The sequence below is a fragment of the Rhinoderma darwinii genome, unplaced genomic scaffold (genome assembly GCF_050947455.1).
Source record: "Rhinoderma darwinii isolate aRhiDar2 unplaced genomic scaffold, aRhiDar2.hap1 Scaffold_737, whole genome shotgun sequence".
NCBI lineage: Eukaryota > Metazoa > Chordata > Amphibia > Anura > Rhinodermatidae > Rhinoderma > Rhinoderma darwinii.
In genome coordinates, this window is record NW_027464299.1 from 268,725 (window position 1) to 295,824 (window position 27,100).

At 47.8% G+C, this 27,100-nt stretch overlaps 18 non-coding genes across 18 annotated transcripts; all 18 read right to left on the reverse strand.

The window, feature by feature from the left end:
- Positions 1-878: 878 nt before the first annotated feature.
- On the reverse strand, positions 879-1,069 carry LOC142729890 (U2 spliceosomal RNA). Its single transcript, XR_012878578.1, has one exon. It is a non-coding gene; the product is annotated as a U2 spliceosomal RNA (small nuclear RNA).
- A 1,284-nt stretch (positions 1,070-2,353) lies between these two features.
- On the reverse strand, positions 2,354-2,544 carry LOC142729891 (U2 spliceosomal RNA). Its single transcript, XR_012878579.1, has one exon. It is a non-coding gene; the product is annotated as a U2 spliceosomal RNA (small nuclear RNA).
- Positions 2,545-3,832: 1,288 nt separating this feature from the next.
- Positions 3,833-4,023, reverse strand: LOC142729892 (U2 spliceosomal RNA). Its single transcript, XR_012878580.1, has one exon. It is a non-coding gene; the product is annotated as a U2 spliceosomal RNA (small nuclear RNA).
- Positions 4,024-5,315: 1,292 nt separating this feature from the next.
- LOC142729893 (U2 spliceosomal RNA) lies at positions 5,316-5,506 on the reverse strand. The gene has a single exon (XR_012878581.1). It is a non-coding gene; the product is annotated as a U2 spliceosomal RNA (small nuclear RNA).
- A 1,296-nt stretch (positions 5,507-6,802) lies between these two features.
- Positions 6,803-6,993, reverse strand: LOC142729961 (U2 spliceosomal RNA). Its single transcript, XR_012878642.1, has one exon. It is a non-coding gene; the product is annotated as a U2 spliceosomal RNA (small nuclear RNA).
- A 1,292-nt stretch (positions 6,994-8,285) lies between these two features.
- Positions 8,286-8,476, reverse strand: LOC142729894 (U2 spliceosomal RNA). Its single transcript, XR_012878582.1, has one exon. It is a non-coding gene; the product is annotated as a U2 spliceosomal RNA (small nuclear RNA).
- A 1,300-nt stretch (positions 8,477-9,776) lies between these two features.
- On the reverse strand, positions 9,777-9,967 carry LOC142729895 (U2 spliceosomal RNA). Its single transcript, XR_012878583.1, has one exon. It is a non-coding gene; the product is annotated as a U2 spliceosomal RNA (small nuclear RNA).
- A 1,300-nt stretch (positions 9,968-11,267) lies between these two features.
- Positions 11,268-11,458, reverse strand: LOC142729897 (U2 spliceosomal RNA). The gene has a single exon (XR_012878584.1). It is a non-coding gene; the product is annotated as a U2 spliceosomal RNA (small nuclear RNA).
- A 1,288-nt stretch (positions 11,459-12,746) lies between these two features.
- Positions 12,747-12,937, reverse strand: LOC142729899 (U2 spliceosomal RNA). The gene has a single exon (XR_012878586.1). It is a non-coding gene; the product is annotated as a U2 spliceosomal RNA (small nuclear RNA).
- A 1,249-nt stretch (positions 12,938-14,186) lies between these two features.
- LOC142729900 (U2 spliceosomal RNA) lies at positions 14,187-14,377 on the reverse strand. Its single transcript, XR_012878587.1, has one exon. It is a non-coding gene; the product is annotated as a U2 spliceosomal RNA (small nuclear RNA).
- Positions 14,378-15,653: 1,276 nt separating this feature from the next.
- On the reverse strand, positions 15,654-15,844 carry LOC142729901 (U2 spliceosomal RNA). Its single transcript, XR_012878588.1, has one exon. It is a non-coding gene; the product is annotated as a U2 spliceosomal RNA (small nuclear RNA).
- Positions 15,845-17,132: 1,288 nt separating this feature from the next.
- LOC142729979 (U2 spliceosomal RNA) lies at positions 17,133-17,327 on the reverse strand. The gene has a single exon (XR_012878658.1). It is a non-coding gene; the product is annotated as a U2 spliceosomal RNA (small nuclear RNA).
- Positions 17,328-18,611: 1,284 nt separating this feature from the next.
- Positions 18,612-18,802, reverse strand: LOC142729902 (U2 spliceosomal RNA). Its single transcript, XR_012878589.1, has one exon. It is a non-coding gene; the product is annotated as a U2 spliceosomal RNA (small nuclear RNA).
- Positions 18,803-20,102: 1,300 nt separating this feature from the next.
- LOC142729903 (U2 spliceosomal RNA) lies at positions 20,103-20,293 on the reverse strand. Its single transcript, XR_012878590.1, has one exon. It is a non-coding gene; the product is annotated as a U2 spliceosomal RNA (small nuclear RNA).
- Positions 20,294-21,577: 1,284 nt separating this feature from the next.
- On the reverse strand, positions 21,578-21,768 carry LOC142729904 (U2 spliceosomal RNA). The gene has a single exon (XR_012878591.1). It is a non-coding gene; the product is annotated as a U2 spliceosomal RNA (small nuclear RNA).
- Positions 21,769-23,048: 1,280 nt separating this feature from the next.
- On the reverse strand, positions 23,049-23,239 carry LOC142729905 (U2 spliceosomal RNA). The gene has a single exon (XR_012878592.1). It is a non-coding gene; the product is annotated as a U2 spliceosomal RNA (small nuclear RNA).
- Positions 23,240-24,539: 1,300 nt separating this feature from the next.
- LOC142729906 (U2 spliceosomal RNA) lies at positions 24,540-24,730 on the reverse strand. Its single transcript, XR_012878593.1, has one exon. It is a non-coding gene; the product is annotated as a U2 spliceosomal RNA (small nuclear RNA).
- Positions 24,731-26,006: 1,276 nt separating this feature from the next.
- Positions 26,007-26,197, reverse strand: LOC142729908 (U2 spliceosomal RNA). Its single transcript, XR_012878594.1, has one exon. It is a non-coding gene; the product is annotated as a U2 spliceosomal RNA (small nuclear RNA).
- Between the last annotated feature and the right edge of the window lie 903 nt (positions 26,198-27,100).

A 27,100-nucleotide genomic window follows, 5' to 3' on the forward strand; every position in this document is an offset into this window, starting at 1 on the left:
AGAAAGCTGGCTCTGGAATCCTGAGGGCTCCACTATGACACGTGCAAAGTTCCGTCTGAACTTTATATAAGACGGTGAGGCTCAGTCAGTCACTCAGTGTTGCCTGAGAGGGCAACACTGCAACAGCCGGCCGCCAGGCTGTCTTTTTTTTGCACAGCTAGTTGCCTCCAGGAGGCCACAAGAGGGAGACAAGGGACTGCAAAATGGAAAATAGGCATCCACCAACTTTACAGACAACTTCTCCTTGCTCCTACAACCTCCATCCTTGCACAGTTTGTTATTCTTCTAGGTAACATAGTAACAAATCCAAATTGCTGCTCTCTTTGTAGGCAAGCAAGGCTTTGTTGCAACTGCAATTCTTACTTCTTCTTGAAATGTAGGGACGACAGTACATTCCATCACATCCATCTAGTGTACACAGGTAGGTCCATTGTGGCGGGCAGGCGAGCGGGCGGGCTGCTTTATTGGCTGTTTGCTGTTCCCCTACTCCACTCCACTATTTGACTGTTGTGCTGCATCAATCAATCAATCAATCAATCAATCAATCAATCAATCAATCAATCAATCAATCAATCAATCAGTGGCTGGCTCAGGTGCAGCTCTTTAACTTACCTAAAAGGGAGGGCGGAGAGAAGACAAGGAAGGTGAATGAGGTGTTCCAATGTGAAATGCCGGAAACACAGAAACACAGACGACACACAACAAGAGGTGGCAATCTATTCATTAATTGCATTTAATCAATGAGCTCATTATCACTCATGCATTGTCCAACAGGTGTTGAAATAATGGGATTAAAAGGGGAGATCCCTTCAGAAAGACAGAAACAATAGCAAAGACAAAAAACACTTTTCGAATCTGCTTTTAGTCAACACATAAGGAAAGGGTGCACCGGTCCTGGAAATACTGCAATACCAGGTCAATGCGTGGAGTGGACAGAGCAAGCTCTATTTCCATCTCCCTGTTCTAAAAATCCATTTAATATATGGTCCCCAGATAGGGGACGTATCAGATATTAAACTGATAAGAACAGATACTACACTTGATCTTAGCCAAAAGGCCGAGAAGCGATAACCCGAACGGGCCGCGCGTTGCCCGAGCCTGCCCGATACTGCTGTTCAGCCCTTGCAGCGATTCAGCCTACTTCTAGGCAATTCCATGGGGCCCTGCAGGCTCACACACTCACAGCTACACGGGAGGTGAATAAAGGCCGGAGAGGAAGCCAGACAGGATTTGCTTCTTTTGCTTGCACCACAATGCAGTGCTGAAAGAGGAGGAATCTACATAAAAACGCCTTCCTGGCAACGCCCAAATGCCCTGCTGCCATGCAGATAAACACTGGCAGCGGCAGCAAGTGCATGCCCACAGCCACCCCTTGTTCCTTCACACCTTGTATCAGCTGTAATCCAGTCCAGTCCAGTGCTGCCTGCTGAGCAGCACTGACCAACACTGCCTGGGCCCAGGCTTTTATCTCTGAGGCCCCATTATGATGTCAGAAAGCTGGCTCTGGAATCCTGAGGGCTCCACTATGACACGTGCAAAGTTCCGTCTGAACTTTATATAAGACGGTGAGGCTCAGTCAGTCACTCAGTGTTGCCTGAGAGGGCAACACTGCAACAGCCGGCCGCCAGGCTGTCTTTTTTTTGCACAGCTAGTTGCCTCCAGGAGGCCACAAGAGGGAGACAAGGGACTGCAAAATGGAAAATAGGCATCCACCAACTTTACAGACAACTTCTCCTTGCTCCTACAACCTCCATCCTTGCACAGTTTGTTATTCTTCTAGGTAACATAGTAACAAATCCAAATTGCTGCTCTCTTTGTAGGCAAGCAAGGCTTTGTTGCAACTGCAATTCTTACTTCTTCTTGAAATGTAGGGACGACAGTACATTCCATCACATCCATCTAGTGTACACAGGTAGGTCCATTGTGGCGGGCAGGCGAGCGGGCGGGCTGCTTTATTGGCTGTTTGCTGTTCCCCTACTCCACTCCACTATTTGACTGTTGTGCTGCATCAATCAATCAATCAATCAATCAATCAATCAATCAATCAATCAATCAGTGGCTGGCTCAGGTGCAGCTCTTTAACTTACCTAAAAGGGAGGGCGGAGAGAAGACAAGGAAGGTGAATGAGGTGTTCCAATGTGAAATGCCGGAAACACAGAAACACAGACGACACACAACAAGAGGTGGCAATCTATTCATTAATTGCATTTAATCAATGAGCTCATTATCACTCATGCATTGTCCAACAGGTGTTGAAATAATGGGATTAAAAGGGGAGATCCCTTCAGAAAGACAGAAACAATAGCAAAGACAAAAAACACTTTTGGAATCTGCTTTTAGTCAACACATAAGGAAAGGGTGCACCGGTCCTGGAAATACTGCAATACCAGGTCAATGCGTGGAGTGGACAGAGCAAGCTCTATTTCCATCTCCCTGTTCTAAAAATCCATTTAATATATGGTCCCCAGATAGGGGACGTATCAGATATTAAACTGATAAGAACAGATACTACACTTGATCTTAGCCAAAAGGCCGAGAAGCGATAACCCGAACGGGCCGCGCGTTGCCCGAGCCTGCCCGATACTGCTGTTCAGCCCTTGCAGCGATTCAGCCTACTTCTAGGCAATTCCATGGGGCCCTGCAGGCTCACACACTCACAGCTACACGGGAGGTGAATAAAGGCCGGAGAGGAAGCCAGACAGGATTTGCTTCTTTTGCTTGCACCACAATGCAGTGCTGAAAGAGGAGGAATCTACATAAAAACGCCTTCCTGGCAACGCCCAAATGCCCTGCTGCCATGCAGATAAACACTGGCAGCGGCAGCAAGTGCATGCCCACAGCCACCCCTTGTTCCTTCACACCTTGTATCAGCTGTAATCCAGTCCAGTCCAGTGCTGCCTGCTGAGCAGCACTGACCAACACTGCCTGGGCCCAGGCTTTTATCTCTGAGGCCCCATTATGATGTCAGAAAGCTGGCTCTGGAATCCTGAGGGCTCCACTATGACACGTGCAAAGTTCCGTCTGAACTTTATATAAGACGGTGAGGCTCAGTCAGTCACTCAGTGTTGCCTGAGAGGGCAACACTGCAACAGCCGGCCGCCAGGCTGTCTTTTTTTTGCACAGCTAGTTGCCTCCAGGAGGCCACAAGAGGGAGACAAGGGACTGCAAAATGGAAAATAGGCATCCACCAACTTTACAGACAACTTCTCCTTGCTCCTACAACCTCCATCCTTGCACAGTTTGTTATTCTTCTAGGTAACATAGTAACAAATCCAAATTGCTGCTCTCTTTGTAGGCAAGCAAGGCTTTGTTGCAACTGCAATTCTTACTTCTTCTTGAAATGTAGGGACGACAGTACATTCCATCACATCCATCTAGTGTACACAGGTAGGTCCATTGTGGCGGGCAGGCGAGCGGGCGGGCTGCTTTATTGGCTGTTTGCTGTTCCCCTACTCCACTCCACTATTTGACTGTTGTGCTGCATCAATCAATCAATCAATCAATCAATCAATCAATCAATCAATCAATCAATCAGTGGCTGGCTCAGGTGCAGCTCTTTAACTTACCTAAAAGGGAGGGCGGAGAGAAGACAAGGAAGGTGAATGAGGTGTTCCAATGTGAAATGCCGGAAACACAGAAACACAGACGACACACAACAAGAGGTGGCAATCTATTCATTAATTGCATTTAATCAATGAGCTCATTATCACTCATGCATTGTCCAACAGGTGTTGAAATAATGGGATTAAAAGGGGAGATCCCTTCAGAAAGACAGAAACAATAGCAAAGACAAAAAACACTTTTGGAATCTGCTTTTAGTCAACACATAAGGAAAGGGTGCACCGGTCCTGGAAATACTGCAATACCAGGTCAATGCGTGGAGTGGACAGAGCAAGCTCTATTTCCATCTCCCTGTTCTAAAAATCCATTTAATATATGGTCCCCAGATAGGGGACGTATCAGATATTAAACTGATAAGAACAGATACTACACTTGATCTTAGCCAAAAGGCCGAGAAGCGATAACCCGAACGGGCCGCGCGTTGCCCGAGCCTGCCCGATACTGCTGTTCAGCCCTTGCAGCGATTCAGCCTACTTCTAGGCAATTCCATGGGGCCCTGCAGGCTCACACACTCACAGCTACACGGGAGGTGAATAAAGGCCGGAGAGGAAGCCAGACAGGATTTGCTTCTTTTGCTTGCACCACAATGCAGTGCTGAAAGAGGAGGAATCTACATAAAAACGCCTTCCTGGCAACGCCCAAATGCCCTGCTGCCATGCAGATAAACACTGGCAGCGGCAGCAAGTGCATGCCCACAGCCACCCCTTGTTCCTTCACACCTTGTATCAGCTGTAATCCAGTCCAGTCCAGTGCTGCCTGCTGAGCAGCACTGACCAACACTGCCTGGGCCCAGGCTTTTATCTCTGAGGCCCCATTATGATGTCAGAAAGCTGGCTCTGGAATCCTGAGGGCTCCACTATGACACGTGCAAAGTTCCGTCTGAACTTTATATAAGACGGTGAGGCTCAGTCAGTCACTCAGTGTTGCCTGAGAGGGCAACACTGCAACAGCCGGCCGCCAGGCTGTCTTTTTTTTGCACAGCTAGTTGCCTCCAGGAGGCCACAAGAGGGAGACAAGGGACTGCAAAATGGAAAATAGGCATCCACCAACTTTACAGACAACTTCTCCTTGCTCCTACAACCTCCATCCTTGCACAGTTTGTTATTCTTCTAGGTAACATAGTAACAAATCCAAATTGCTGCTCTCTTTGTAGGCAAGCAAGGCTTTGTTGCAACTGCAATTCTTACTTCTTCTTGAAATGTAGGGACGACAGTACATTCCATCACATCCATCTAGTGTACACAGGTAGGTCCATTGTGGCGGGCAGGCGAGCGGGCGGGCTGCTTTATTGGCTGTTTGCTGTTCCCCTACTCCACTCCACTATTTGACTGTTGTGCTGCATCAATCAATCAATCAATCAATCAATCAATCAATCAATCAATCAATCAATCAATCAGTGGCTGGCTCAGGTGCAGCTCTTTAACTTACCTAAAAGGGAGGGCGGAGAGAAGACAAGGAAGGTGAATGAGGTGTTCCAATGTGAAATGCCGGAAACACAGAAACACAGACGACACACAACAAGAGGTGGCAATCTATTCATTAATTGCATTTAATCAATGAGCTCATTATCACTCATGCATTGTCCAACAGGTGTTGAAATAATGGGATTAAAAGGGGAGATCCCTTCAGAAAGACAGAAACAATAGCAAAGACAAAAAACACTTTTGGAATCTGCTTTTAGTCAACACATAAGGAAAGGGTGCACCGGTCCTGGAAATACTGCAATACCAGGTCAATGCGTGGAGTGGACAGAGCAAGCTCTATTTCCATCTCCCTGTTCTAAAAATCCATTTAATATATGGTCCCCAGATAGGGGACGTATCAGATATTAAACTGATAAGAACAGATACTACACTTGATCTTAGCCAAAAGGCCGAGAAGCGATAACCCGAACGGGCCGCGCGTTGCCCGAGCCTGCCCGATACTGCTGTTCAGCCCTTGCAGCGATTCAGCCTACTTCTAGGCAATTCCATGGGGCCCTGCAGGCTCACACACTCACAGCTACACGGGAGGTGAATAAAGGCCGGAGAGGAAGCCAGACAGGATTTGCTTCTTTTGCTTGCACCACAATGCAGTGCTGAAAGAGGAGGAATCTACATAAAAACGCCTTCCTGGCAACGCCCAAATGCCCTGCTGCCATGCAGATAAACACTGGCAGCGGCAGCAAGTGCATGCCCACAGCCACCCCTTGTTCCTTCACACCTTGTATCAGCTGTAATCCAGTCCAGTCCAGTGCTGCCTGCTGAGCAGCACTGACCAACACTGCCTGGGCCCAGGCTTTTATCTCTGAGGCCCCATTATGATGTCAGAAAGCTGGCTCTGGAATCCTGAGGGCTCCACTATGACACGTGCAAAGTTCCGTCTGAACTTTATATAAGACGGTGAGGCTCAGTCAGTCACTCAGTGTTGCCTGAGAGGGCAACACTGCAACAGCCGGCCGCCAGGCTGTCTTTTTTTTGCACAGCTAGTTGCCTCCAGGAAGCCACAAGAGGGAGACAAGGGACTGCAAAATGGAAAATAGGCATCCACCAACTTTACAGACAACTTCTCCTTGCTCCTACAACCTCCATCCTTGCACAGTTTGTTATTCTTCTAGGTAACATAGTAACAAATCCAAATTGCTGCTCTCTTTGTAGGCAAGCAAGGCTTTGTTGCAACTGCAATTCTTACTTCTTCTTGAAATGTAGGGACGACAGTACATTCCATCACATCCATCTAGTGTACACAGGTAGGTCCATTGTGGCGGGCAGGCGAGCGGGCGGGCTGCTTTATTGGCTGTTTGCTGTTCCCCTACTCCACTCCACTATTTGACTGTTGTGCTGCATCAATCAATCAATCAATCAATCAATCAATCAATCAATCAATCAATCAATCAATCAATCAGTGGCTGGCTCAGGTGCAGCTCTTTAACTTACCTAAAAGGGAGGGCGGAGAGAAGACAAGGAAGGTGAATGAGGTGTTCCAATGTGAAATGCCGGAAACACAGAAACACAGACGACACACAACAAGAGGTGGCAATCTATTCATTAATTGCATTTAATCAATGAGCTCATTATCACTCATGCATTGTCCAACAGGTGTTGAAATAATGGGATTAAAAGGGGAGATCCCTTCAGAAAGACAGAAACAATAGCAAAGACAAAAAACACTTTTGGAATCTGCTTTTAGTCAACACATAAGGAAAGGGTGCACCGGTCCTGGAAATACTGCAATACCAGGTCAATGCGTGGAGTGGACAGAGCAAGCTCTATTTCCATCTCCCTGTTCTAAAAATCCATTTAATATATGGTCCCCAGATAGGGGACGTATCAGATATTAAACTGATAAGAACAGATACTACACTTGATCTTAGCCAAAAGGCCGAGAAGTGATAACCCGAACGGGCCGCGCGTTGCCCGAGCCTGCCCGATACTGCTATTCAGCCCTTGCAGCGATTCAGCCTACTTCTAGGCAATTCCATGGGGCCCTGCAGGCTCACACACTCACAGCTACACGGGAGGTGAATAAAGGCCGGAGAGGAAGCCAGACAGGATTTGCTTCTTTTGCTTGCACCACAATGCAGTGCTGAAAGAGGAGGAATCTACATAAAAACGCCTTCCTGGCAACGCACAAATGCCCTGCTGCCATGCAGATAAACACTGGCAGCGGCAGCAAGTGCATGCCCACAGCCACCCCTTGTTCCTTCACACCTTGTATCAGCTGTAATCAAGTCCAGTCCAGTGCTGCCTGCTGAGCAGCACTGACCAACACTGCCTGGGCCCAGGCTTTTATCTCTGAGGCCCCATTATGATGTCAGAAAGCTGGCTCTGGAATCCTGAGGGCTCCACTATGACACGTGCAAAGTTCCGTCTGAACTTTATATAAGACGGTGAGGCTCAGTCAGTCACTCAGTGTTGCCTGAGAGGGCAACACTGCAACAGCCGGCCGCCAGGCTGTCTTTTTTTTGCACAGCTAGTTGCCTCCAGGAGGCCACAAGAGGGAGACAAGGGACTGCAAAATGGAAAATAGGCATCCACCAACTTTACAGACAACTTCTCCTTGCTCCTACAACCTCCATCCTTGCACAGTTTGTTATTCTTCTAGGTAACATAGTAACAAATCCAAATTGCTGCTCTCTTTGTAGGCAAGCAAGGCTTTGTTGCAACTGCAATTCTTACTTCTTCTTGAAATGTAGGGACGACAGTACATTCCATCACATCCATCTAGTGTACACAGGTAGGTCCATTGTGGCGGGCAGGCGAGCGGGCGGGCTGCTTTATTGGCTGTTTGCTGTTCCCCTACTCCACTCCACTATTTGACTGTTGTGCTGCATCAATCAATCAATCAATCAATCAATCAATCAATCAATCAATCAATCAATCAATCAGTGGCTGGCTCAGGTGCAGCTCTTTAACTTACCTAAAAGGGAGGGCGGAGAGAAGACAAGGAAGGTGAATGAGGTGTTCCAATGTGAAATGCCGGAAACACAGAAACACAGACGACACACAACAAGAGGTGGCAATCTATTCATTAATTGCATTTAATCAATGAGCTCATTATCACTCATGCATTGTCCAACAGGTGTTGAAATAATGGGATTAAAAGGGGAGATCCCTTCAGAAAGACAGAAACAATAGCAAAGACAAAAAACACTTTTGGAATCTGCTTTTAGTCAACACATAAGGAAAGGGTGCACCGGTCCTGGAAATACTGCAATACCAGGTCAATGCGTGGAGTGGACAGAGCAAGCTCTATTTCCATCTCCCTGTTCTAAAAATCCATTTAATATATGGTCCCCAGATAGGGGACGTATCAGATATTAAACTGATAAGAACAGATACTACACTTGATCTTAGCCAAAAGGCCGAGAAGCGATAACCCGAACGGGCCGCGCGTTGCCCGAGCCTGCCCGATACTGCTGTTCAGCCCTTGCAGCGATTCAGCCTACTTCTAGGCAATTCCATGGGGCCCTGCAGGCTCACACACTCACAGCTACACGGGAGGTGAATAAAGGCCGGAGAGGAAGCCAGACAGGATTTGCTTCTTTTGCTTGCACCACAATGCAGTGCTGAAAGAGGAGGAATCTACATAAAAACGCCTTCCTGGCAACGCCCAAATGCCCTGCTGCCATGCAGATAAACACTGGCAGCGGCAGCAAGTGCATGCCCACAGCCACCCCTTGTTCCTTCACACCTTGTATCAGCTGTAATCCAGTCCAGTCCAGTGCTGCCTGCTGAGCAGCACTGACCAACACTGCCTGGGCCCAGGCTTTTATCTCTGAGGCCCCATTATGATGTCAGAAAGCTGGCTCTGGAATCCTGAGGGCTCCACTATGACACGTGCAAAGTTCCGTCTGAACTTTATATAAGACGGTGAGGCTCAGTCAGTCACTCAGTGTTGCCTGAGAGGGCAACACTGCAACAGCCGGCCGCCAGGCTGTCTTTTTTTTGCACAGCTAGTTGCCTCCAGGAGGCCACAAGAGGGAGACAAGGGACTGCAAAATGGAAAATAGGCATCCACCAACTTTACAGACAACTTCTCCTTGCTCCTACAACCTCCATCCTTGCACAGTTTGTTATTCTTCTAGGTAACATAGTAACAAATCCAAATTGCTGCTCTCTTTGTAGGCAAGCAAGGCTTTGTTGCAACTGCAATTCTTACTTCTTCTTGAAATGTAGGGACGACAGTACATTCCATCACATCCATCTAGTGTACACAGGTAGGTCCATTGTGGCGGGCAGGCGAGCGGGCGGGCTGCTTTATTGGCTGTTTGCTGTTCCCCTACTCCACTCCACTATTTGACTGTTGTGCTGCATCAATCAATCAATCAATCAATCAATCAATCAATCAATCAATCAATCAATCAATCAATCAATCAGTGGCTGGCTCAGGTGCAGCTCTTTAACTTACCTAAAAGGGAGGGCGGAGAGAAGACAAGGAAGGTGAATGAGGTGTTCCAATGTGAAATGCCGGAAACACAGAAACACAGACGACACACAACAAGAGGTGGCAATCTATTCATTAATTGCATTTAATCAATGAGCTCATTATCACTCATGCATTGTCCAACAGGTGTTGAAATAATGGGATTAAAAGGGGAGATCCCTTCAGAAAGACAGAAACAATAGCAAAGACAAAAAACACTTTTGGAATCTGCTTTTAGTCAACACATAAGGAAAGGGTGCACCGGTCCTGGAAATACTGCAATACCAGGTCAATGCGTGGAGTGGACAGAGCAAGCTCTATTTCCATCTCCCTGTTCTAAAAATCCATTTAATATATGGTCCCCAGATAGGGGACGTATCAGATATTAAACTGATAAGAACAGATACTACACTTGATCTTAGCCAAAAGGCCGAGAAGCGATAACCCGAACGGGCCGCGCGTTGCCCGAGCCTGCCCGATACTGCTGTTCAGCCCTTGCAGCGATTCAGCCTACTTCTAGGCAATTCCATGGGGCCCTGCAGGCTCACACACTCACAGCTACACGGGAGGTGAATAAAGGCCGGAGAGGAAGCCAGACAGGATTTGCTTCTTTTGCTTGCACCACAATGCAGTGCTGAAAGAGGAGGAATCTACATAAAAACGCCTTCCTGGCAACGCCCAAATTCCCTGCTGCCATGCAGATAAACACTGGCAGCGGCAGCAAGTGCATGCCCACAGCCACCCCTTGTTCCTTCACACCTTGTATCAGCTGTAATCCAGTCCAGTCCAGTGCTGCCTGCTGAGCAGCACTGACCAACACTGCCTGGGCCCAGGCTTTTATCTCTGAGGCCCCATTATGATGTCAGAAAGCTGGCTCTGGAATCCTGAGGGCTCCACTATGACACGTGCAAAGTTCCGTCTGAACTTTATATAAGACGGTGAGGCTCAGTCAGTCACTCAGTGTTGCCTGAGAGGGCAACACTGCAACAGCCGGCCGCCAGGCTGTCTTTTTTTTGCACAGCTAGTTGCCTCCAGGAGGCCACAAGAGGGAGACAAGGGACTGCAAAATGGAAAATAGGCATCCACCAACTTTACAGACAACTTCTCCTTGCTCCTACAACCTCCATCCTTGCACAGTTTGTTATTCTTCTAGGTAACATAGTAACAAATCCAAATTGCTGCTCTCTTTGTAGGCAAGCAAGGCTTTGTTGCAATTGCAATTCTTACTTCTTCTTGAAATGTAGGGACGACAGTACATTCCATCACATCCATCTAGTGTACACAGGTAGGTCCATTGTGGCGGGCAGGCGAGCGGGCGGGCTGCTTTATTGGCTGTTTGCTGTTCCCCTACTCCACTCCACTATTTGACTGTTGTGCTGCATCAATCAATCAATCAATCAATCAATCAATCAATCAATCAATCAATCAATCAATCAATCAATCAGTGGCTGGCTCAGGTGCAGCTCTTTAACTTACCTAAAAGGGAGGGCGGAGAGAAGACAAGGAAGGTGAATGAGGTGTTCCAATGTGAAATGCCGGAAACACAGAAACACAGACGACACACAACAAGAGGTGGCAATCTATTCATTAATTGCATTTAATCAATGAGCTCATTATCACTCATGCATTGTCCAACAGGTGTTGAAATAATGGGATTAAAAGGGGAGATCCCTTCAGAAAGACAGAAACAATAGCAAAGACAAAAAACACTTTTGGAATCTGCTTTTAGTCAACACATAAGGAAAGGGTGCACCGGTCCTGGAAATACTGCAATACCAGGTCAATGCGTGGAGTGGACAGAGCAAGCTCTATTTCCATCTCCCTGTTCTAAAAATCCATTTAATATATGGTCCCCAGATAGGGGACGTATCAGATATTAAACTGATAAGAACAGATACTACACTTGATCTTAGCCAAAAGGCCGAGAAGCGATAACCCGAACGGGCCGCGCGTTGCCCGAGCCTGCCCGATACTGCTGTTCAGCCCTTCCAGCGATTCAGCCTACTTCTAGGCAATTCCATGGGGCCCTGCAGGCTCACACACTCACAGCTACACGGGAGGTGAATAAAGGCCGGAGAGGAAGCCAGACAGGATTTGCTTCTTTTGCTTGCACCACAATGCAGTGCTGAAAGAGGAGGAATCTACATAAAAACGCCTTCCTGGCAACGCCCAAATGCCCTGCTGCCATGCAGATAAACACTGGCAGCGGCAGCAAGTGCATGCCCACAGCCACCCCTTGTTCCTTCACACCTTGTATCAGCTGTAATCCAGTCCAGTCCAGTGCTGCCTGCTGAGCAGCACTGACCAACACTGCCTGGGCCCAGGCTTTTATCTCTGAGGCCCCATTATGATGTCAGAAAGCTGGCTCTGGAATCCTGAGGGCTCCACTATGACACGTGCAAAGTTCCGTCTGAACTTTATATAAGACGGTGAGGCTCAGTCAGTCACTCAGTGTTGCCTGAGAGGGCAACACTGCAACAGCCGGCCGCCAGGCTGTCTTTTTTTTGCACAGCTAGTTGCCTCCAGGAGGCCACAAGAGGGAGACAAGGGACTGCAAAATGGAAAATAGGCATCCACCAACTTTACAGACAACTTCTCCTTGCTCCTACAACCTCCATCCTTGCACAGTTTGTTATTCTTCTAGGTAACATAGTAACAAATCCAAATTGCTGCTCTCTTTGTAGGCAAGCAAGGCTTTGTTGCAACTGCAATTCTTACTTCTTCTTGAAATGTAGGGACGACAGTACATTCCATCACATCCATCTAGTGTACACAGGTAGGTCCATTGTGGCGGGCAGGCGAGCGGGCGGGCTGCTTTATTGGCTGTTTGCTGTTCCCCTACTCCACTCCACTATTTGACTGTTGTGCTGCATCAATCAATCAATCAATCAATCAATCAATCAATCAATCAATCAATCAATCAGTGGCTGGCTCAGGTGCAGCTCTTTAACTTACCTAAAAGGGAGGGCGGAGAGAAGACAAGGAAGGTGAATGAGGTGTTCCAATGTGAAATGCCGGAAACACAGAAACACAGACGACACACAACAAGAGGTGGCAATCTATTCATTAATTGCATTTAATCAATGAGCTCATTATCACTCATGCATTGTCCAACAGGTGTTGAAATAATGGGATTAAAAGGGGAGATCCCTTCAGAAAGACAGAAACAATAGCAAAGACAAAAAACACTTTTGGAATCTGCTTTTAGTCAACACATAAGGAAAGGGTGCACCGGTCCTGGAAATACTGCAATACCAGGTCAATGCGTGGAGTGGACAGAGCAAGCTCTATTTCCATCTCCCTGTTCTAAAAATCCATTTAATATATGGTCCCCAGATAGGGGACGTATCAGATATTAAACTGATAAGAACAGATACTACACTTGATCTTAGCCAAAAGGCCGAGAAGCGATAACCCGAACGGGCCGCGCGTTGCCCGAGCCTGCCCGATACTGCTGTTCAGCCCTTGCAGCGATTCAGCCTACTTCTAGGCAATTCCATGGGGCCCTGCAGGCTCACACACTCACAGCTACACGGGAGGTGAATAAAGGCCGGAGAGGAAGCCAGACAGGATTTGCTTCTTTTGCTTGCACCACAATGCAGTGCTGAAAGAGGAGGAATCTACATAAAAACGCCTTCCTGGCAACGCCCAAATGCCCTGCTGCCATGCAGATAAACACTGGCAGCGGCAGCAAGTGCATGCCCACAGCCACCCCTTGTTCCTTCACACCTTGTATCAGCTGTAATCCAGTCCAGTCCAGTGCTGCCTGCTGAGCAGCACTGACCAACACTGCCTGGGCCCAGGCTTTTATCTCTGAGGCCCCATTATGATGTCAGAAAGCTGGCTCTGGAATCCTGAGGGCTCCACTATGACACGTGCAAAGTTCCGTCTGAACTTTATATAAGACGGTGAGGCTCAGTCAGTCACTCAGTGTTGCCTGAGAGGGCAACACTGCAACAGCCGGCCGCCAGGCTGTCTTTTTTTTGCACAGCTAGTTGCCTCCAGGAGGCCACAAGAGGGAGAAGGCATCCACCAACTTTACAGACAACTTCTCCTTGCTCCTACAACCTCCATCCTTGCACAGTTTGTTATTCTTCTAGGTAACATAGTAACAAATCCAAATTGCTGCTCTCTTTGTAGGCAAGCAAGGCTTTGTTGCAACTGCAATTCTTACTTCTTCTTGAAATGTAGGGACGACAGTACATTCCATCACATCCATCTAGTGTACACAGGTAGGTCCATTGTGGCGGGCAGGCGAGCGGGCGGGCTGCTTTATTGGCTGTTTGCTGTTCCCCTACTCCACTCCACTATTTGACTGTTGTGCTGCATCAATCAATCAATCAATCAATCAATCAATCAATCAGTGGCTGGCTCAGGTGCAGCTCTTTAACTTACCTAAAAGGGAGGGCGGAGAGAAGACAAGGAAGGTGAATGAGGTGTTCCAATGTGAAATGCCGGAAACACAGAAACACAAACGACACACAACAAGAGGTGGCAATCTATTCATTAATTGCATTTAATCAATGAGCTCATTATCACTCATGCATTGTCCAACAGGTGTTGAAATAATGGGATTAAAAGGGGAGATCCCTTCAGAAAGACAGAAACAATAGCAAAGACAAAAAACACTTGTGGAATCTGCTTTTAGTCAACACATAAGGAAAGGGTGCACCGGTCCTGGAAATACTGCAATACCAGGTCAATGCGTGGAGTGGACAGAGCAAGCTCTATTTCCATCTCCCTGTTCTAAAAATCCATTTAATATATGGTCCCCAGATAGGGGACGTATCAGATATTAAACTGATAAGAACAGATACTACACTTGATCTTAGCCAAAAGGCCGAGAAGCGATAACCCGAACGGGCCGCGCGTTGCCCGAGCCTGCCCGATACTGCTGTTCAGCCCTTGCAGCGATTCAGCCTACTTCTAGGCAATTCCATGGGGCCCTGCAGGCTCACACACTCACAGCTACACGGGAGGTGAATAAAGGCCGGAGAGGAAGCCAGACAGGATTTGCTTCTTTTGCTTGCACCACAATGCAGTGCTGAAAGAGGAGGAATCTACATAAAAACGCCTTCCTGGCAACGCCCAAATGCCCTGCTGCCATGCAGATAAACACTGGCAGCGGCAGCAAGTGCATGCCCACAGCCACCCCTTGTTCCTTCACACCTTGTATCAGCTGTAATCCAGTCCAGTCCAGTGCTGCCTGCTGAGCAGCACTGACCAACACTGCCTGGGCCCAGGCTTTTATCTCTGAGGCCCCATTATGATGTCAGAAAGCTGGCTCTGGAATCCTGAGGGCTCCACTATGACACGTGCAAAGTTCCGTCTGAACTTTATATAAGACGGTGAGGCTCAGTCAGTCACTCAGTGTTGCCTGAGAGGGCAACACTGCAACAGCCGGCCGCCAGGCTGTCTTTTTTTTGCACAGCTAGTTGCCTCCAGGAGGCCACAAGAGGGAGACAAGGGACTGCAAAATGGAAAATAGGCATCCACCAACTTTACAGACAACTTCTCCTTGCTCCTACAACCTCCATCCTTGCACAGTTTGTTATTCTTCTAGGTAACATAGTAACAAATCCAAATTGCTGCTCTCTTTGTAGGCAAGCAAGGCTTTGTTGCAACTGCAATTCTTACTTCTTCTTGAAATGTAGGGACGACAGTACATTCCATCACATCCATCTAGTGTACACAGGTAGGTCCATTGTGGCGGGCAGGCGAGCGGGCGGGCTGCTTTATTGGCTGTTTGCTGTTCCCCTACTCCACTCCACTATTTGACTGTTGTGCTGCATCAATCAATCAATCAATCAATCAATCAATCAATCAATCAGTGGCTGGCTCAGGTGCAGCTCTTTAACTTACCTAAAAGGGAGGGCGGAGAGAAGACAAGGAAGGTGAATGAGGTGTTCCAATGTGAAATGCCGGAAACACAGAAACACAGACGACACACAACAAGAGGTGGCAATCTATTCATTAATTGCATTTAATCAATGAGCTCATTATCACTCATGCATTGTCCAACAGGTGTTGAAATAATGGGATTAAAAGGGGAGATCCCTTCAGAAAGACAGAAACAATAGCAAAGACAAAAAACACTTTTGGAATCTGCTTTTAGTCAACACATAAGGAAAGGGTGCACCGGTCCTGGAAATACTGCAATACCAGGTCAATGCGTGGAGTGGACAGAGCAAGCTCTATTTCCATCTCCCTGTTCTAAAAATCCATTTAATATATGGTCCCCAGATAGGGGACGTATCAGATATTAAACTGATAAGAACAGATACTACACTTGATCTTAGCCAAAAGGCCGAGAAGCGATAACCCGAACGGGCCGCGCGTTGCCCGAGCCTGCCCGATACTGCTGTTCAGCCCTTGCAGCGATTCAGCCTACTTCTAGGCAATTCCATGGGGCCCTGCAGGCTCACACACTCACAGCTACACGGGAGGTGAATAAAGGCCGGAGAGGAAGCCAGACAGGATTTGCTTCTTTTGCTTGCACCACAATGCAGTGCTGAAAGAGGAGGAATCTACATAAAAACGCCTTCCTGGCAACGCCCAAATGCCCTGCTGCCATGCAGATAAACACTGGCAGCAGCAGCAAGTGCATGCCCACAGCCACCCCTTGTTCCTTCACACCTTGTATCAGCTGTAATCCAGTCCAGTCCAGTGCTGCCTGCTGAGCAGCACTGACCAACACTGCCTGGGCCCAGGCTTTTATCTCTGAGGCCCCATTATGATGTCAGAAAGCTGGCTCTGGAATCCTGAGGGCTCCACTATGACACGTGCAAAGTTCCGTCTGAACTTTATATAAGACGGTGAGGCTCAGTCAGTCACTCAGTGTTGCCTGAGAGGGCAACACTGCAACAGCCGGCCGCCAGGCTGTCTTTTTTTTGCACAGCTAGTTGCCTCCAGGAGGCCACAAGAGGGAGACAAGGGACTGCAAAATGGAAAATAGGCATCCACCAACTTTACAGACAACTTCTCCTTGCTCCTACAACCTCCATCCTTGCACAGTTTGTTATTCTTCTAGGTAACATAGTAACAAATCCAAATTGCTGCTCTCTTTGTAGGCAAGCAAGGCTTTGTTGCAACTGCAATTCTTACTTCTTCTTGAAATGTAGGGACGACAGTACATTCCATCACATCCATCTAGTGTACACAGGTAGGTCCATTGTGGCGGGCAGGCGAGCGGGCGGGCTGCTTTATTGGCTGTTTGCTGTTCCCCTACTCCACTCCACTATTTGACTGTTGTGCTGCATCAATCAATCAATCAATCAATCAATCAATCAATCAATCAATCAATCAATCAGTGGCTGGCTCAGGTGCAGCTCTTTAACTTACCTAAAAGGGAGGGCGGAGAGAAGACAAGGAAGGTGAATGAGGTGTTCCAATGTGAAATGCCGGAAACACAGAAACACAGACGACACACAACAAGAGGTGGCAATCTATTCATTAATTGCATTTAATCAATGAGCTCATTATCACTCATGCATTGTCCAACAGGTGTTGAAATAATGGGATTAAAAGGGGAGATCCCTTCAGAAAGACAGAAACAATAGCAAAGACAAAAAACACTTTTGGAATCTGCTTTTAGTCAACACATAAGGAAAGGGTGCACCGGTCCTGGAAATACTGCAATACCAGGTCAATGCGTGGAGTGGACAGAGCAAGCTCTATTTCCATCTCCCTGTTTGTTCTAAAAATCCATTTAATATATGGTCCCCAGATAGGGGACGTATCAGATATTAAACTGATAAGAACAGATACTACACTTGATCTTAGCCAAAAGGCCGAGAAGCGATAACCCGAACGGGCCGCGCGTTGCCCGAGCCTGCCCGATACTGCTGTTCAGCCCTTGCAGCGATTCAGCCTACTTCTAGGCAATTCCATGGGGCCCTGCAGGCTCACACACTCACAGCTACACGGGAGGTGAATAAAGGCCGGAGAGGAAGCCAGACAGGATTTGCTTCTTTTGCTTGCACCACAATGCAGTGCTGAAAGAGGAGGAATCTACATAAAAACGCCTTCCTGGCAACGCCCAAATGCCCTGCTGCCATGCAGATAAACACTGGCAGCGGCAGCAAGTGCATGCCCACAGCCACCCCTTGTTCCTTCACACCTTGTATCAGCTGTAATCCAGTCCAGTCCAGTGCTGCCTGCTGAGCAGCACTGACCAACACTGCCTGGGCCCAGGCTTTTATCTCTGAGGCCCCATTATGATGTCAGAAAGCTGGCTCTGGAATCCTGAGGGCTCCACTATGACACGTGCAAAGTTCCGTCTGAACTTTATATAAGACGGTGAGGCTCAGTCAGTCACTCAGTGTTGCCTGAGAGGGCAACACTGCAACAGCCGGCCGCCAGGCTGTCTTTTTTTTGCACAGCTAGTTGCCTCCAGGAGGCCACAAGAGGGAGACAAGGGACTGCAAAATGGAAAATAGGCATCCACCAACTTTACAGACAACTTCTCCTTGCTCCTACAACCTCCATCCTTGCACAGTTTGTTATTCTTCTAGGTAACATAGTAACAAATCCAAATTGCTGCTCTCTTTATAGGCAAGCAAGGCTTTGTTGCAACTGCAATTCTTACTTCTTCTTGAAATGTAGGGACGACAGTACATTCCATCACATCCATCTAGTGTACACAGGTAGGTCCATTGTGGCGGGCAGGCGAGCGGGCGGGCTGCTTTATTGGCTGTTTGCTGTTCCCCTACTCCACTCCACTATTTGACTGTTGTGCTGCATCAATCAATCAATCAATCAATCAATCAATCAATCAATCAATCAATCAGTGGCTGGCTCAGGTGCAGCTCTTTAACTTACCTAAAAGGGAGGGCGGAGAGAAGACAAGGAAGGTGAATGAGGTGTTCCAATGTGAAATGCCGGAAACACAGAAACACAGACGACACACAACAAGAGGTGGCAATCTATTCATTAATTGCATTTAATCAATGAGCTCATTATCACTCATGCATTGTCCAACAGGTGTTGAAATAATGGGATTAAAAGGGGAGATCCCTTCAGAAAGACAGAAACAATAGCAAAGACAAAAAACACTTTTGGAATCTGCTTTTAGTCAACACATAAGGAAAGGGTGCACCGGTCCTGGAAATACTGCAATACCAGGTCAATGCGTGGAGTGGACAGAGCAAGCTCTATTTCCATCTCCCTGTTCTAAAAATCCATTTAATATATGGTCCCCAGATAGGGGACGTATCAGATATTAAACTGATAAGAACAGATACTACACTTGATCTTAGCCAAAAGGCCGAGAAGCGATAACCCGAACGGGCCGCGCGTTGCCCGAGCCTGCCCGATACTGCTGTTCAGCCCTTGCAGCGATTCAGCCTACTTCTAGGCAATTCCATGGGGCCCTGCAGGCTCACACACTCACAGCTACACGGGAGGTGAATAAAGGCCGGAGAGGAAGCCAGACAGGATTTGCTTCTTTTGCTTGCACCACAATGCAGTGCTGAAAGAGGAGGAATCTACATAAAAACGCCTTCCTGGCAACGCCCAAATGCCCTGCTGCCATGCAGATAAACACTGGCAGCGGCAGCAAGTGCATGCCCACAGCCACCCCTTGTTCCTTCACACCTTGTATCAGCTGTAATCCAGTCCAGTCCAGTGCTGCCTGCTGAGCAGCACTGACCAACACTGCCTGGGCCCAGGCTTTTATCTCTGAGGCCCCATTATGATGTCAGAAAGCTGGCTCTGGAATCCTGAGGGCTCCACTATGACACGTGCAAAGTTCCGTCTGAACTTTATATAAGACGGTGAGGCTCAGTCAGTCACTCAGTGTTGCCTGAGAGGGCAACACTGCAACAGCCGGCCGCCAGGCTGTCTTTTTTTTGCACAGCTAGTTGCCTCCAGGAGGCCACAAGAGGGAGACAAGGGACTGCAAAATGGAAAATAGGCATCCACCAACTTTACAGACAACTTCTCCTTGCTCCTACAACCTCCATCCTTGCACAGTTTGTTATTCTTCTAGGTAACATAGTAACAAATCCAAATTGCTGCTCTCTTTGTAGGCAAGCAAGGCTTTGTTGCAACTGCAATTCTTACTTCTTCTTGAAATGTAGGGACGACAGTACATTCCATCACATCCATCTAGTGTACACAGGTAGGTCCATTGTGGCGGGCAGGCGAGTGGGCGGGCTGCTTTATTGGCTGTTTGCTGTTCCCCTACTCCACTCCACTATTTGACTGTTGTGCTGCATCAATCAATCAATCAATCAATCAATCAATCAATCAATCAATCAATCAATCAATCAATCAATCAGTGGCTGGCTCAGGTGCAGCTCTTTAACTTACCTAAAAGGGAGGGCGGAGAGAAGACAAGGAAGGTGAATGAGGTGTTCCAATGTGAAATGCCGGAAACACAGAAACACAGACGACACACAACAAGAGGTGGCAATCTATTCATTAATTGCATTTAATCAATGAGCTCATTATCACTCATGCATTGTCCAACAGGTGTTGAAATAATGGGATTAAAAGGGGAGATCCCTTCAGAAAGACAGAAACAATAGCAAAGACAAAAAACACTTTTGGAATCTGCTTTTAGTCAACACATAAGGAAAGGGTGCACCGGTCCTGGAAATACTGCAATACCAGGTCAATGCGTGGAGTGGACAGAGCAAGCTCTATTTCCATCTCCCTGTTCTAAAAATCCATTTAATATATGGTCCCCAGATAGGGGACGTATCAGATATTAAACTGATAAGAACAGATACTACACTTGATCTTAGCCAAAAGGCCGAGAAGCGATAACCCGAACGGGCCGCGCGTTGCCCGAGCATGCCCGATACTGCTGTTCAGCCCTTGCAGCGATTCAGCCTACTTCTAGGCAATTCCATGGGGCCCTGCAGGCTCACACACTCACAGCTACACGGGAGGTGAATAAAGGCCGGAGAGGAAGCCAGACAGGATTTGCTTCTTTTGCTTGCACCACAATGCAGTGCTGAAAGAGGAGGAATCTACATAAAAACGCCTTCCTGGCAACGCCCAAATGCCCTGCTGCCATGCAGATAAACACTGGCAGCGGCAGCAAGTGCATGCCCACAGCCACCCCTTGTTCCTTCACACCTTGTATCAGCTGTAATCCAGTCCAGTCCAGTGCTGCCTGCTGAGCAGCACTGACCAACACTGCCTGGGCCCAGGCTTTTATCTCTGAGGCCCCATTATGATGTCAGAAAGCTGGCTCTGGAATCCTGAGGGCTCCACTATGACACGTGCAAAGTTCCGTCTGAACTTTATATAAGACGGTGAGGCTCAGTCAGTCACTCAGTGTTGCCTGAGAGGGCAACACTGCAACAGCCGGCCGCCAGGCTGTCTTTTTTTTGCACAGCTAGTTGCCTCCAGGAGGCCACAAGAGGGAGACAAGGGACTGCAAAATGGAAAATAGGCATCCACCAACTTTACAGACAACTTCTCCTTGCTCCTACAACCTCCATCCTTGCACAGTTTGTTATTCTTCTAGGTAACATAGTAACAAATCCAAATTGCTGCTCTCTTTATAGGCAAGCAAGGCTTTGTTGCAACTGCAATTCTTACTTCTTCTTGAAATGTAGGGACGACAGTACATTCCATCACATCCATCTAGTGTACACAGGTAGGTCCATTGTGGCGGGCAGGCGAGCGGGCGGGCTGCTTTATTGGCTGTTTGCTGTTCCCCTACTCCACTCCACTATTTGACTGTTGTGCTGCATCAATCAATCAATCAATCAATCAATCAATCAATCAATCAATCAATCAGTGGCTGGCTCAGGTGCAGCTCTTTAACTTACCTAAAAGGGAGGGCGGAGAGAAGACAAGGAAGGTGAATGAGGTGTTCCAATGTGAAATGCCGGAAACACAGAAACACAGACGACACACAACAAGAGGTGGCAATCTATTCATTAATTGCATTTAATCAATGAGCTCATTATCACTCATGCATTGTCCAACAGGTGTTGAAATAATGGGATTAAAAGGGGAGATCCCTTCAGAAAGACAGAAACAATAGCAAAGACAAAAAACACTTTTGGAATCTGCTTTTAGTCAACACATAAGGAAAGGGTGCACCGGTCCTGGAAATACTGCAATACCAGGTCAATGCGTGGAGTGGACAGAGCAAGCTCTATTTCCATCTCCCTGTTCTAAAAATCCATTTAATATATGGTCCCCAGATAGGGGACGTATCAGATATTAAACTGATAAGAACAGATACTACACTTGATCTTAGCCAAAAGGCCGAGAAGCGATAACCCGAACGGGCCGCGCGTTGCCCGAGCCTGCCCGATACTGCTGTTCAGCCCTTGCAGCGATTCAGCCTACTTCTAGGCAATTCCATGGGGCCCTGCAGGCTCACACACTCACAGCTACACGGGAGGTGAATAAAGGCCGGAGAGGAAGCCAGACAGGATTTGCTTCTTTTGCTTGCACCACAATGCAGTGCTGAAAGAGGAGGAATCTACATAAAAACGCCTTCCTGGCAACGCCCAAATGCCCTGCTGCCATGCAGATAAACACTGGCAGCGGCAGCAAGTGCATGCCCACAGCCACCCCTTGTTCCTTCACACCTTGTATCAGCTGTAATCCAGTCCAGTCCAGTGCTGCCTGCTGAGCAGCACTGACCAACACTGCCTGGGCCCAGGCTTTTATCTCTGAGGCCCCATTATGATGTCAGAAAGCTGGCTCTGGAATCCTGAGGGCTCCACTATGACACGTGCAAAGTTCCGTCTGAACTTTATATAAGACGGTGAGGCTCAGTCAGTCACTCAGTGTTGCCTGAGAGGGCAACACTGCAACAGCCGGCCGCCAGGCTGTCTTTTTTTTGCACAGCTAGTTGCCTCCAGGAGGCCACAAGAGGGAGACAAGGGACTGCAAAATGGAAAATAGGCATCCACCAACTTTACAGACAACTTCTCCTTGCTCCTACAACCTCCATCCTTGCACAGTTTGTTATTCTTCTAGGTAACATAGTAACAAATCCAAATTGCTGCTCTCTTTGTAGGCAAGCAAGGCTTTGTTGCAACTGCAATTCTTACTTCTTCTTGAAATGTAGGGACGACAGTACATTCCATCACATCCATCTAGTGTACACAGGTAGGTCCATTGTGGCGGGCAGGCGAGCGGGCGGGCTGCTTTATTGGCTGTTTGCTGTTCCCCTACTCCACTCCACTATTTGACTGTTGTGCTGCATCAATCAATCAATCAATCAATCAATCAATCAATCAATCAATCAGTGGCTGGCTCAGGTGCAGCTCTTTAACTTACCTAAAAGGGAGGGCGGAGAGAAGACAAGGAAGGTGAATGAGGTGTTCCAATGTGAAATGCCGGAAACACAGAAACACAGACGACACACAACAAGAGGTGGCAATCTATTCATTAATTGCATTTAATCAATGAGCTCATTATCACTCATGCATTGTCCAACAGGTGTTGAAATAATGGGATTAAAAGGGGAGATCCCTTCAGAAAGACAGAAACAATAGCAAAGACAAAAAACACTTTTGGAATCTGCTTTTAGTCAACACATAAGGAAAGGGTGCACCGGTCCTGGAAATACTGCAATACCAGGTCAATGCGTGGAGTGGACAGAGCAAGCTCTATTTCCATCTCCCTGTTCTAAAAATCCATTTAATATATGGTCCCCAGATAGGGGACGTATCAGATATTAAACTGATAAGAACAGATACTACACTTGATCTTAGCCAAAAGGCCGAGAAGCGATAACCCGAACGGGCCGCGCGTTGCCCGAGCCTGCCCGATACTGCTGTTCAGCCCTTGCAGCGATTCAGCCTACTTCTAGGCAATTCCATGGGGCCCTGCAGGCTCACACACTCACAGCTACACGGGAGGTGAATAAAGGCCGGAGAGGAAGCCAGACAGGATTTGCTTCTTTTGCTTGCACCACAATGCAGTGCTGAAAGAGGAGGAATCTACATAAAAACGCCTTCCTGGCAACGCCCAAATGCCCTGCTGCCATGCAGATAAACACTGGCAGCGGCAGCAAGTGCATGCCCACAGCCACCCCTTGTTCCTTCACACCTTGTATCAGCTGTAATCCAGTCCAGTCCAGTGCTGCCTGCTGAGCAGCACTGACCAACACTGCCTGGGCCCAGGCTTTTATCTCTGAGGCCCCATTATGATGTCAGAAAGCTGGCTCTGGAATCCTGAGGGCTCCACTATGACACGTGCAAAGTTCCGTCTGAACTTTATATAAGACGGTGAGGCTCAGTCAGTCACTCAGTGTTGCCTGAGAGGGCAACACTGCAACAGCCGGCCGCCAGGCTGTCTTTTTTTTGCACAGCTAGTTGCCTCCAGGAGGCCACAAGAGGGAGACAAGGGACTGCAAAATGGAAAATAGGCATCCACCAACTTTACAGACAACTTCTCCTTGCTCCTACAACCTCCATCCTTGCACAGTTTGTTATTCTTCTAGGTAACATAGTAACAAATCCAAATTGCTGCTCTCTTTGTAGGCAAGCAAGGCTTTGTTGCAACTGCAATTCTTACTTCTTCTTGAAATGTAGGGACGACAGTACATTCCATCACATCCATCTAGTGTACACAGGTAGGTCCATTGTGGCGGGCAGGCGAGCGGGCGGGCTGCTTTATTGGCTGTTTGCTGTTCCCCTACTCCACTTCACTATTTGACTGTTGTGCTGCATCAATCAATCAATCAATCAATCAATCAATCAATCAATCAATCAATCAATCAATCAATCAATCAGTGGCTGGCTCAGGTGCAGCTCTTTAACTTACCTAAAAGGGAGGGCGGAGAGAAGACAAGGAAGGTGAATGAGGTGTTCCAATGTGAAATGCCGGAAACACAGAAACACAGACGACACACAACAAGAGGTGGCAATCTATTCATTAATTGCATTTAATCAATGAGCTCATTATCACTCATGCATTGTCCAACAGGTGTTGAAATAATGGGATTAAAAGGGGAGATCCCTTCAGAAAGACAGAAACAATAGCAAAGACAAAAAACACTTTTGGAATCTGCTTTTAGTCAACACATAAGGAAAGGGTGCACCGGTCCTGGAAATACTGCAATACCAGGTCAATGCGTGGAGTGGACAGAGCAAGCTCTATTTCCATCTCCCTGTTCTAAAAATCCATTTAATATATGGTCCCCAGATAGGGGACGTATCAGATATTAAACTGATAAGAACAGATACTACACTTGATCTTAGCCAAAAGGCCGAGAAGCGATAACCCGAACGGGCCGCGCGTTGCCCGAGCCTGCCCGATACTGCTGTTCAGCCCTTGCAGCGATTCAGCCTACTTCTAGGCAATTCCATGGGGCCCTGCAGGCTCACACACTCACAGCTACACGGGAGGTGAATAAAGGCCGGAGAGGAAGCCAGACAGGATTTGCTTCTTTTGCTTGCACCACAATGCAGTGCTGAAAGAGGAGGAATCTACATAAAAACGCCTTCCTGGCAACGCCCAAATGCCCTGCTGCCATGCAGATAAACACTGGCAGCGGCAGCAAGTGCATGCCCACAGCCACCCCTTGTTCCTTCACACCTTGTATCAGCTGTAATCCAGTCCAGTCCAGTGCTGCCTGCTGAGCAGCACTGACCAACACTGCCTGGGCCCAGGCTTTTATCTCTGAGGCCCCATTATGATGTCAGAAAGCTGGCTCTGGAATCCTGAGGGCTCCACTATGACACGTGCAAAGTTCCGTCTGAACTTTATATAAGACGGTGAGGCTCAGTCAGTCACTCAGTGTTGCCTGAGAGGGCAACACTGCAACAGCCGGCCGCCAGGCTGTCTTTTTTTTGCACAGCTAGTTGCCTCCAGGAGGCCACAAGAGGGAGACAAGGGACTGCAAAATGGAAAATAGGCATCCACCAACTTTACAGACAACTTCTCCTTGCTCCTACAACCTCCATCCTTGCACAGTTTGTTATTCTTCTAGGTAACATAGTAACAAATCCAAATTGCTGCTCTCTTTGTAGGCAAGCAAGGCTTTGTTGCAACTGCAATTCTTACTTCTTCTTGAAATGTAGGGACGACAGTACATTCCATCACATCCATCTAGTGTACACAGGTAGGTCCATTGTGGCGGGCAGGCGAGCGGGCGGGCTGCTTTATTGGCTGTTTGCTGTTCCCCTACTCCACTTCACTATTTGACTGTTGTGCTGCATCAATCAATCAATCAATCAATCAATCAATCAATCAATCAGTGGCTGGCTCAGGTGCAGCTCTTTAACTTACCTAAAAGGGAGGGCGGAGAGAAGACAAGGAAGGTGAATGAGGTGTTCCAATGTGAAATGCCGGAAACACAGAAACACAGACGACACACAACAAGAGGTGGCAATCTATTCATTAATTGCATTTAATCAATGAGCTCATTATCACTCATGCATTGTCCAACAGGTGTTGAAATAATGGGATTAAAAGGGGAGATCCCTTCAGAAAGACAGAAACAATAGCAAAGACAAAAAACACTTTTGGAATCTGCTTTTAGTCAACACATAAGGAAAGGGTGCACCGGTCCTGGAAATACTGCAATACCAGGTCAATGCGTGGAGTGGACAGAGCAAGCTCTATTTCCATCTCCCTGTTCTAAAAATCCATTTAATATATGGTCCCCAGATAGGGGACGTATCAGATATTAAACTGATAAGAACAGATACTACACTTGATCTTAGCCAAAAGGCCGAGAAGCGATAACCCGAACGGGCCGCGCGTTGCCCGAGCCTGCCCGATACTGCTGTTCAGCCCTTGCAGCGATTCAGCCTACTTCTAGGCAATTCCATGGGGCCCTGCAGGCTCACACACTCACAGCTACACGGGAGGTGAATAAAGGCCGGAGAGGAAGCCAGACAGGATTTGCTTCTTTTGCTTGCACCACAATGCAGTGCTGAAAGAGGAGGAATCTACATAAAAACGCCTTCCTGGCAACGCCCAAATGCCCTGCTGCCATGCAGATAAACACTGGCAGCGGCAGCAAGTGCATGCCCACAGCCACCCCTTGTTCCTTCACACCTTGTATCAGCTGTAATCCAGTCCAGTCCAGTGCTGCCTGCTGAGCAGCACTGACCAACACTGCCTGGGCCCAGGCTTTTATCTCTGAGGCCCCATTATGATGTCAGAAAGCTGGCTCTGGAATCCTGAGGGCTCCACTATGACACGTGCAAAGTTCCGTCTGAACTTTATATAAGACGGTGAGGCTCAGTCAGTCACTCAGTGTTGCCTGAGAGGGCAACACTGCAACAGCCGGCCGCCAGGCTGTCTTTTTTTTGCACAGCTAGTTGCCTCCAGGAGGCCACAAGAGGGAGACAAGGGACTGCAAAATGGAAAATAGGCATCCACCAACTTTACAGACAACTTCTCCTTGCTCCTACAACCTCCATCCTTGCACAGTTTGTTATTCTTCTAGGTAACATAGTAACAAATCCAAATTGCTGCTCTCTTTGTAGGCAAGCAAGGCTTTGTTGCAACTGCAATTCTTACTTCTTCTTGAAATGTAGGGACGACAGTACATTCCATCACATCCATCTAGTGTACACAGGTAGGTCCATTGTGGCGGGCAGGCGAGCGGGCGGGCTGCTTTATTGGCTGTTTGCTGTTC